Genomic DNA, 11053 nt, shown 5'->3' with positions numbered 1-11053 from the left:
CACAGAGATTGACAGTGAGGAGATGGTTCACGTCAGGGGGTTCTCTGTTGCTGGTTGGAATGTGGGCATCTCCATGAGCTCAGAGCCACTCCCCACTGATCATCAGGAGGAAACAGACACCCCCGACCTCCCACGCAAGGTGCTGAATTCTTCCCACAAACAACAGGGACTTGGAGGAGGCCCCGAGCTGCAGATGAGAAGCTTGACTTCAGCCTGGTGGGACCCTGAACAGAGGTCCCAGTCACACCGCGCCTCAACTAACCTCCAGAACTTTCCGCTAATAAGCAAGTGTTGGCCTAAGTGCCATATGATTTCTATAGACCAGATTCCCGGTCTCCCGTTATTGTATCTGTGAAAGGGAGGTGTCTGTTGTGTTTGTATTTTCCAGTTGCCACTATGGATCAGAATAAGGGAAGCACATGGCTCAAGTTTGAGTTGACAGATCGGTGGACTGTAAGGAATCAGAACCTCCTCCGGGGTAAGGGAATTAAGGCTCGTGGGTCACATCTGGCCTCGCCATTGCTTGTGCAAATAAAGTTTTATTGACACACAGCCTTACCCACTTATTTGCATATTACCTATGACCGTGTTTGCATTCCACGAGAGTTAGGTTGTTGCAACAGACACCCAGTGACTCACAAAGCTGAAAACCTTTGCTCTGTTGCTCGCTAAGAAAGTTTGCCAACCCCTGGTCTAGTCCCACTTTACCACTTTTGGTAAAAAAAAAAAAAAAAAAGAAAGAAAAGAAAAGAAAAGAAAAGAAAAGAAAAGAAAAGAAAAGAAAAGAAAAGAAAAGAAAAGAAAAGAAAAAAGACTTCCATCCATTGAAGTTATGTTTTCTTGTAGACTTACACAAATGCCTAAGAAACCGAATCTCCTTTGAGGATGGACGTGGTTGCAGCACAATAGTCAGCACACAGAAAGCCTCGATTAGGTTTGTTTGCATGGTTTCGAAGGTTCCAGGCAATGAACAACCAATGAAAGAAAAATAAAACTCTGATCACGTGGATCTTTGTGAGAGTTAATTGCCTCTTGGTGTGTGCACAGAACCAACGGTAAATTCCTCTCTCCGGCTCATCCTCCTTTTCCTAATCTTGGGTCATTTTTTATGACTTGATCTGAATCATATGCACTGCTTGGGTTCAAGGCAATTGCCCAACATCCCCCCAGAGCCCAGAGGCACAGATGGGTCCCAGGAAGTGGGAAATGCTCCAGCCGTACCCAGATCAACTTCTGCTTACAAACAGAGAGCAAAAGCTCCCCGGCAGGCCCGTGATGGCTGGAGCCCCCGTCCCCCTGACCCCTTCCTTAGCCGACGGAGCTGCTGAAGACGTGCTGCTGGCCACGCTGAAGCCAACTCAAAGGCCTTGCAAGTGAGTTATTGATTGTTTACACTCAGGCTCCTTTCTGGTTTGGCTGCAAACTGTGCAGTTGGTGGGAAAAGGCTGTTTGCTGTCAAGTCTGGATGCCGTGGGCCTCGGCCTTGCAACACACTTGGGTCAAAGCAGCGGCGAGCAGCGGCGTCTCCCAGCTGCCGTCCCCCCCACCATGAGCCCCTTCTCTGAGGCTTTTGGTGACACTGAAAGCATTTTCTCAGCAAAAAGCCTGGCTATTTGGGTAAACTCAAAACGTGCCTGCTTCTTCGCATGTGTGTTTGTTTTGTTTCCATTCATTTTAAAAGAGAAGGATCATTCTGGAACCTTCCCTCCACATCTGCCTACAGAGGAGCCCCGGCCCCTCGGATGGTCCTGGGCTACAGGCGTTTGCTCAGGCTCCTTCCTCTCTGTGGTCCTGGCTGCTTTAGAACAAGCACACCCGTGTTGGGTTGTGCATCGATGTGCACACTCTCCTCAGTGGTCACATCTCTCTGGGCTTCTCCAGCACACATGCTGCACATGTACACGTACCACACACTATGCACACAGGACACAGACCGTACATGTGCACAACCACATACCACATGCATGCACACATGCACATGACAGGCTACACACACACACATTACACATGCAGCACACATTCTGCACACGTGACTCATATACACACAGCACAGACTACACACTCATCCACATACTCAGATGCATACTCCCTGCATATGTGCATGTGCTTGCACACACACCACACACATATGCTGGCACACACGTGTGCCCATATTCATGCATCACACACATGCACATGATAGGCCACATACCCCACATGCATGCACACACTTGCACTCATGACACAAATAACTAAAACACACACGCACCCTTTGCACATGCTTACACACACATGCCCATATTCATGCACTCACACACATGCACATGATAGACCACATACCCCACATGCATGCACACACTTGTGCACGCATGACACAAATCACTCTCCTATACACACACCCTTTGCACATGCATGTGCTTGCACACACACACTCTGACGCACACACATGCTTACATTCATGCACTCACACACACCCCCAAGGGCCCTTCCTGTAACTACAGTGTGGACGGTCAGGATGTTTCATAATCGATATGATGCACATAAATGATGCCTGAGGAAACATTTAACACTTTTCATCTGAAAATTCACCTTTTGTTCCTGGAGACACACTAGCAAAAGCTCCCCAAATGTCTCAGATGGTGTCTGCGTGCAAGAGGTGTAAGCACTAGGTGGTTTGAATCATTCCCATACTTAGGGCTGCATCTGCTGGATCGGATGCCTCCTCCTGTCATGTGATGCGTAAACTCAGAAACACACAATCAGCCCTGATTTTCACTTTTGTGTGTGTAGGAGGAAGCAGCAAGGCATTGACATTACAGTATCTGCAATAATGTACTAAAAAACAGCGAAACTGTTCACAGAATCTGGCTTTGGTTTAGCTGTTGCGAAAAATGAAAATTCTTTCGACTTGCGCAGCAGACTAACTCCCAGTCTGGGCAGCAGACATGTCCTTGTGGCCACATAGGTGGACCCGTTGCAGGGAACAGATCGAGAAAAGTGCCAGCACGAACCCAGGGAAGGCACAATCAGAAGCAAAGCTTCTCTTTCCAGAGTGTCATTTTTCATCTTGAAAACTCCCACTTGAAAGTCTCAGAAAAGAATGTGGTGTAGAGAAACGCATGCTACGTGTTCTAAAAATAATCCCCAAACTCAGGGAATGCGGACAAGACATATTTGCCTCTTGCTCCCACAAAGTCCCATGGGGTATTTCTCAATGAGTGGTTCTCTCGGGTCATTCTTTGTGGGGTGGTCAGCCCCCAGAGTGGTTCTTCATGGCCTTGCCCTGCTGACATTCATGCTGCAGACTGGTGTGTGTGTCCCAGACATCCCCAGACTTGCTCCCTGTCACCAATATGGCAGAAGGGACGGCACTTGGACGCCTACATTATGAAACACAATACAACCTCCATCTTGCTCACCATCCCCGCTGAACCCTTCACGCTGGGGGAAGCCAGCAGCCCTGTCACAGGCAACCTTTGGGCAAGGTCCACATCACAAGGGACCGAGGAAGTCTTTCTTCCAACGGGGATGCTACTGGCCACTCTTGCTTTCCAGTGATGGCAGCCTCCACCGGCATCTTGGCTGCAACCTCATGAGCTGGAAGCCCCTGCAAGAAGCTCATGACCCTCAAAAACTGTGTGCCACGGTGAATGTTTCTTCTTTGAAGCGTCTAAACTTTGGGGCAACTTGTTACGCAGCAATGGGTGACTTATGGAGCCTTCCTGCAGTCACTCAGCAGAGGACCCAATGCCACGTAGGGATGGACACCAGCATCCATGGCCTCCATCGTCCCCGGAGCAAACACAGAATGGTACAACATGTGGCACAGCCTGCATGCATTGCTTTGCAAATCCCCTTCTGCAAGACAGCAACTTTGTTCTTAGTGACCATAAGATGATAAAGCCTAACGATCGTGCCCGGCGAAGACTTTCATTTATTAACGCTTCTGATGGTGTCAAAGGAACTAATAATAATAATAATAATAATAATAATAATATCGACTGGGACAAAGCTATGTTACATCTTTCTTTAAAAACGACTTCCCATGAGTGATTTCCGCTCTGTACCCCCGGGAGGACGTGGGGGTATGAGACGTGTGCACACACAACGGTGCCCGCAGTGCACTTGCACGACTGTGAACAGCTGACAGTGAACACACGTGTGTGGACGTTCTCCATGTTGGGGTTTGCCCTGAGTTTCCTGAACTCACTGCCGTGCAAGAGACCATACCCATTAAAACACAATCGGTACAAGCACAGTGACCTGAAGCTCCGTTACGCACTGTATTATCACGACAGCATAGGAACTGTAGCGATTTATTTTACGACTTGCATGAACAAAACACGTTCTCAGGCTGGACTGTTGCATCATCGATAAGGTTAACTATCCCCGGTGCTAGGTGGGAATTGAATAACACACATTTTGGGTGACTTCTCCTATTACGTTTACATTTTCCTGCAGATACGCATCCCCTTCTTTCTTCTATGTATAGTATATTGCTCACTTTGTCCAGTCTTGGGATGCCACCGGTGGGTACAGATTTATTTTATTTTATGTTTCTTTTTTTTTTTCCTTTTTTAAATTAAAAAAAATTAAATCACAGTAGAGTTAATGTACAGCGCTATATTCATTTCGGATGTGCGTACTGTGATCGAACGGTTCTCTGCACGACTCTGTGCTCATCATCATAAGTGCACTCTTCATCACCATCACCTATTTCCCTCATCCACCTGGTAACCATCCATTCATTTGGGAGAGATTTATTATTTAAAAAAAAATTTTTTTTAAGATTTCATTTTGAAGCAATCTCTACACTCAATGTAGGTCTCAATCCTACAGCCATGGGATCGTGAGTCGCGTGCTCCACCGACTGAGCCAGCCAGGCACGCCAGGGAGAGATTGATGTTAAATAAATTGCATTGCCCAAAATTAGTAACCATGCTCTCACATGCCAGAGGGAGACAGAGAGAAAGAGACAGAGTCAGGGCAAGCATATGGTCCTACAATCCCAGCCCCCTAATCGATCATGCTGATGACCGTTCCCTAAAATTCTCTGCCCTCCTAGCCCTCCAAGACTTCATGTTTCTATCAACAACCTCTATTTTATTTTTTTTTAATTTTTTAAATTATTCATTTATGATAGTCATACAGAGAGAGAGAGAGAGAGGCAGAGACACAGGCAGAGGGAGAAGCAGGCTCCATGCACCGGGAGCCCAACGTGGGATTTGATCCCGGGTCTCCAGGATCGCGCCCTGGGCCAAAGGTAGGCGCCAAACCGCTGCGCCACCCAGGGATCCCCAACAACCTCTGTTTTCAAATGAGGCGCATGACCCTTTTCTATTAAAAAAAAACAAACGGTGGTCCTAAACGTTATATTAGGTTGAAAGGTACCCTCAAATCTACCTGCCTGCTGTTCATTGGGGTCCGTGTCTTCCCAGAGTGATCAGAATAAATTTCCCACTTTCTGGAACAATAATGTCTCATCTGCATTGCAGAATGTAGATTCACATTCCCCAATCCATTTCCTTATTTTGATGACACAGAATTCTGGAGAAACCTTCCCAGTCAATGGGGGCATATGACGTTCCTGCTTCGGGGACTCCTTACGTATGAACGAGAAACGACTATTCCATTTAGATGAATGATTTAAAAAAAATATCTTTGGCCCCCTTCATATCATTTAGAAATGTCCCCCCTTGAAAAGGAGCAGATGAACGATGTCTGGAAATTTCCGGTTATGACTTGGACACCCCCGCCCCCTCTGACCGCGAGCTCTTACATTCGTAGCAAAGACGTTTGGGTGGATGGGAATCAGGGCACTTACGTTCAGGCCATGTGCAAAGAAGCAAACAGTGAATTCCTAATGTGCCATTTCTCCATGAAATGAATCTCTTTCCCTGCATGCTGCTGCGGCCGACAACGATTTACACAGCAAATGATGTATCATAAATAAGCTAAGTGTTCGGATTGGTGTGTTAGTAAATCTTCTCCTGCAAATAGAGACAACATGTTCGATCTCACTTTGCCTTCTGGACGCACACGTCTCCGCGTTGTTACCATCTCCCCCTCAGATCGTATTTATGAGGTTGGTTCACGCATTGGCGTTGGGATCACTGTTGCCGCTATTCATGGGGTGCTACGAAGCATTTCAGCTCAACTTCTGCAAGATCTTACACAAGAAATCGCGTCTGGCTCGCTTCCAGCGCCCCATTGTATCAGGAGCCAGTGTTTCTGTGTATCCACCAGGCATCATTGCAATAACGAAACACCAAACTGTATTTGCATTTTTTTTTTTGAGTCACGGAGCTGCTGATTCCTTTCTCGGACGAGCTGCACCAGATCCTACGTTGTTTCTCTCCGGCGGAGGGAAGACCTGACATTTTTCTCTCTCTACCTAACGCGCCAAAGTATTTTGGACAAAGAGAAAACCAGAGAGTGAATCATTGCCTGGATGGAATTAAACATGCACCCTGGAGTCAATGTTTCCTGTCGCCGGTGTCCCCCGGATCCCTGCATGGCCCTCTGTGGGTTCCATTGTCACTCGTCTGGGAGGGTCCTTGTTGACCCCATGGCAGGGCACCCGGGCTCAGCCGTGTATCTCCATCTGGTTTCCATATTCAACTTCTGGACCACGTATCGTGGGGCTGGAGGAAGGGGGCAGGACCCTTACAAGAACTTCCTGTCCTCATTCCCAATTGTGGCCACTTCTAGAGGGAAGAATGGAGAAGGTGCCCCTGAGCGGTGGCTCTGCCTCCTTCATGGAGCTCCTCTACTCTCGTGACCCTAAAAGCAATTTCTATGTGTCCTTCGCATGCGTTTCTGCCCGCACAACACAAAGGGTGTGTTCTTGTTGTTATCGTCGTCACCGCAAGATGATATATTCGGACTCCTTGCATTTTTTTTGGTGATAGAGCTCTGCTCTTCCCTCATGCAAGAGTTCTGTGGACATAAACCCAACCATGAAGATTGGGGTATTCAGCAAGAAGTTGGACGGGGAGGACAGGGCAGCAGACGGACGTCAAAATGGCCCCAGACAAAGTCATTCCAAAGCGTCTCATGGATTTGTCAGCAGGCAATCTCATCTGTTCCATTCTCATCTATTTAGAAGTATCTTCTCATCTTCCAACCTGGGAATTCAAGTGCCGTGTCTACCATACTTTTCTATTTTATGAAAATAAGAGGATGGGACAGTAAGTCAATAAGTTTATGACATAGAATTGCTGGTAAAAAAAATATATATATATATATTTGACGAAGATCCTCAATGGTGGGGCCATGTACTTACTTACTTTTTAACCCTCACTAGGATGTATTTGAGTGTCCCTCTTCTGGGAGACTGTAGGGTGTCAGGAACACAGGTTTTGCTATGCCCAGGACAGAAAACACAGATGAAGGCTGCAAAACCCATTTATTGGCCTTGTTTCTTCATCTCTTTTTAATGTTGACGTTGACTGTTGTCGTGTACTCGATAGGAAGCGACTTTTGGGATCTGCAGAAGGGAAGACTGGAAAGCAAAGAGGATGCTGTGCCGTGGCTCTCTAGCTGGACATGGAAAGCCGGCCTCTGGGACCCGAGCCAAGACTGTAACAGCTTTCACGCACATAAGGAAGGAGGTGTGATGTCTCGGTTTCCCTTTTATTGGGATGTAGTCACTTTGGAACGAGCTGTCCTGGTAGACTAGGGGATTCCAGATGTTCCCCGCCCAGCACCCAGCTCTTTTGGCTAAAGGAAAAGGAAACCTCCAGAGCTGCCGCCAATGCTGTTGGGGATTCTGGGCATCTCCAGGAGCTGGAGGGAGGCATGGTACCATAATCACAAGGCTTGAATGTCACATAAAGTGTTTTATCACAAAGGCAGGGGAGAAAGGCATCTGCCAGGCACAGTGGCAGCCACGTGCCCTGAGCTTCTGGTGCATGAGCAGCCGATGTGCACAATGCAAGGGACTCATGCCAGTTCTATCCATGGGCGGGCTGGAGTATGGGATGCCCACGGAATCTCCTGTAGCGGGACTACAAGGTGGGCTTTGCATGAAGATAAACGATGGATGCTTCCCACGGCAAACCTTGGCGGTCGTCGGCCCACTGGACTCAGCCAGGTGTGGGCAGGCTTCCCCGGGTCATAGGGGGAGAGAGACACTGATGTCCGACATGTACCCACACACAACACCCGGCTCTTCCCACTGTCGGAATCCCCTCAACTCGCTGCTCTCGTGGGATAGAGGCAGGGGACCCCCCGCGTCCATAAACGGAGACTGACCAAGCTTCCATCACTTCGCCAACACAGCACAGCCGCGAGGCAGGGCAGTCAGAATGGGTTGGTTCTCCTTGGGCGTCCGGCCGTGTACATGTGCGGGAAGGACCACATACCGCTTAGCCGGCCCCCTCAACCTAGCCTCGCCTCAACCTTTTCTTTTAGGAAGTGATGCCACTCATTTGAAGGAGCGGCAACTCTCGATTGGTGCCCAAGCCATCTCTCAGAGGCTCCATTTATGCATTTCCTATCCATGCCCTGCTCCCCTGGCCACCCCATCTGACTCTTGTCACCAAAACTCTCATAGTCGAGATCAGATCTTTGTATCTTATTGCCTGAGATGGATCACGGGCTTCTTACCCGCCCCCTAGTCCATGCTCCCCTCACTGGGCATGAGCATCCCAGCCCCCTACTTTGACTCACTGACCATCATGATATGACCCCAGCATGGAAGCTCTAACCTCTTCTTTAGACACAGCCCTCTTCCCCTGATCCCATGACCTCTAATCTCTATGGATTATCCAATTATCAACTCCCCACAGAAGGACCATCCATGCTCACTCACCTTCTCCCTGCTTGGTGTAGAAATGCTCTTCGGCCTTTCTTTCCATCCCTATGCATCAGGAGCAAGAAGTTCCATGGCATCTTCCCTGTGGACACAACATCACCAAGCTCAGGCCAGAGGATGCCCACTGACCTGCCATGATGGTTCAAACACCTGCCACCATTGGGGGACCAGCTGCTTCCTTTCAGGTACAAGGTCACGCTCCCAGACCTGGGATCCCAGGGCCTCCTGGAAGGGGTTCATACATCCCTTCCTAACACCAAACTCCCCAATTTTCCCAGCCTGAGCTGGATCCCCTAATGTCATTTTGTGTTTTACACCTAGGGGTAGCCCTCTTCCCTTATGTTCAACTCACATTTTAATTTCTGAAGACTACTTTTTAGCAATCTACTAAATGTCATGGAGACTGTCTTGCATCTCCAACTGCTTGTTGATCTCAGGAGATCTCAGGCCCCAGCCAGGACCTGCTGGATTAGAATCTGCATTTAACGGAATCCCCAGGTGACCATGTGCGTCCCTGGGTGCCAGCTTAAAGCTCGCTATTTTGTCTTCACCGTGGTAAGAACGCCAACCATGAGATTCACTGTTGAACAAAATTTTACGGGCACATTGCATGAAAGTTGCCTACAACCGATGTCTGCAGCATGATCATCTTGATCCACTGATACTTTACACCTGCCGAACCCCATCTCCCCATTTTACTCTCTCTAGCCCCGAAGAAACAGCCAACCTAGTCTACTCCTGGGAGATAACCATGGTACACTCCCCTCAGTGAACCAGAATCCTGTGGTTCTTGTCACTCTGCAGTTGGCCCACATCACCGAGCAAACGTCTCAAAAGCTCATCCATGTCATTGCCAAAGCACAATTTCCCTTTTTGAAGAGATGAATGGTATTTCCATTGTATGTGTGCACCACACTTACTCCGTCCAGCTTTATTGATTATTTGCCCCCCTGCTTTGTCGAGATACAGTTAACATAAAACATATTAGATCGTGTTTAAAGTGTTCTGTGCGATGATTCGATGCACTGGTGATACCTTGAATTTGATATTTCCCCCTCAAGTTATGGATTTGCTTCTCCTGCATGGCTCCCTCACCATCTTAGCCAGGCTCATGCAACAGGACATGATGCCCAGAGACATTAATTGCCTCTTCAATCCCAATAGTGGCAGGGGCTGAGGGCAGGCTGCCCCCAAATGTGCCGCATTGACATGTTGATATTTTAAATAGAAGCCACTTAAAAGACGGGACACTCAGCTCTTCCTCTGTCCCCTTGCAGGTGAGAAATGAATCTGCCGCGTGCAAGGTGCCCTCTTGTCCTCGGAGAGAGGGAGACATCCTTATCACCACAGATGGGACATGCGGAGCCCAGAGGGCTGGATAAACAGAGCTCTTTACTCCTTAGGAATTTACTACCCCCACCCCCGCTCACATTCTGTTTAGAATTCCTGACTAACTGGGGCTCCCAAAGTGACATTCTCTGTCTTGTCCATAACTCACGAGATTTATTATCTCTTTGAAAAGCATCAACACTGCCCACCTTGCTTAGTTCTTTACGTCTTAATCTCATTGTTGGACCTCCATGCTCACGGAATAAAACTTTGGGTTTTGTTTTGTTTTGTCCTGTGAATCTGTCTTATTTGAATTTCAGTCTTAGCCCAGCTGGGAGCCCTTGAAGCTGGTAGAAGAAGAGTTTCTCCTTCCCTTCATAGACATGGCATTTTGATTTCTACCTGACTGCCCACATCCAATCCCACTTTTCCGGATTCTGGATTTTGTCCTTGGTGAGGACTCTCCCTGGCTTGCAGGTGGCACCTTCTTGCCATGTCTTCTCATGGTGGAGGGAAAGAGAGCTCTGGCCCCTCTTCCTTTTCTTATTAGGGCACTAATCCCATCATGGCAGCCCCAACGTCATGACCTCATCCCAACCCAATCACCTCCCAAAGGCTCCCGCCTCCATATACAAATTTTTTGGGGGAGGGGGACACACATTCAGTCCACAACTGGGTGCAATGTTTTTATGCCTTATACATACTGCTGTGGGTAGATGGTCAAAACAGAACAAACAAACGAAAGAAATGGAAAAACCTGATTAATTCCATGCACAACTTGGATATATTTTAGAGCAGAAAATAACATAATATCAACTAACAAAAGTAGCATATTAAATTCTATATTATGAGAAACACATCTTCTCAAATATGCCTCCCCAAAATGGAACAATATGGAGCAAAATATTAACTGTGTTTATCACTTGG

At 47.8% G+C, this 11053-nt stretch overlaps 1 long non-coding RNA gene across 1 annotated transcript; it reads left to right on the top strand.

Moving 5' to 3' along the window:
* The first annotated feature begins 812 nt into the window (after positions 1 to 812).
* On the top strand, positions 813 to 10443 carry LOC140629037 (uncharacterized). The gene is made up of 3 exons (XR_012026910.1): positions 813 to 1373; positions 7452 to 8982; positions 10075 to 10443. It is a non-coding gene; the product is annotated as an uncharacterized lncRNA (long non-coding RNA).
* Positions 10444 to 11053: the final 610 nt, after the last annotated feature.

The sequence above is a fragment of the Canis lupus genome, chromosome Y (assembly GCF_048164855.1).
Source record: "Canis lupus baileyi chromosome Y, mCanLup2.hap1, whole genome shotgun sequence".
In the NCBI taxonomy this organism is placed as follows: Eukaryota; Metazoa; Chordata; class Mammalia; order Carnivora; family Canidae; genus Canis; species Canis lupus.
The sequence above is the reverse complement of the archived record's forward strand: the minus strand, read 5'-3'. Positions and strand labels throughout refer to the sequence as shown.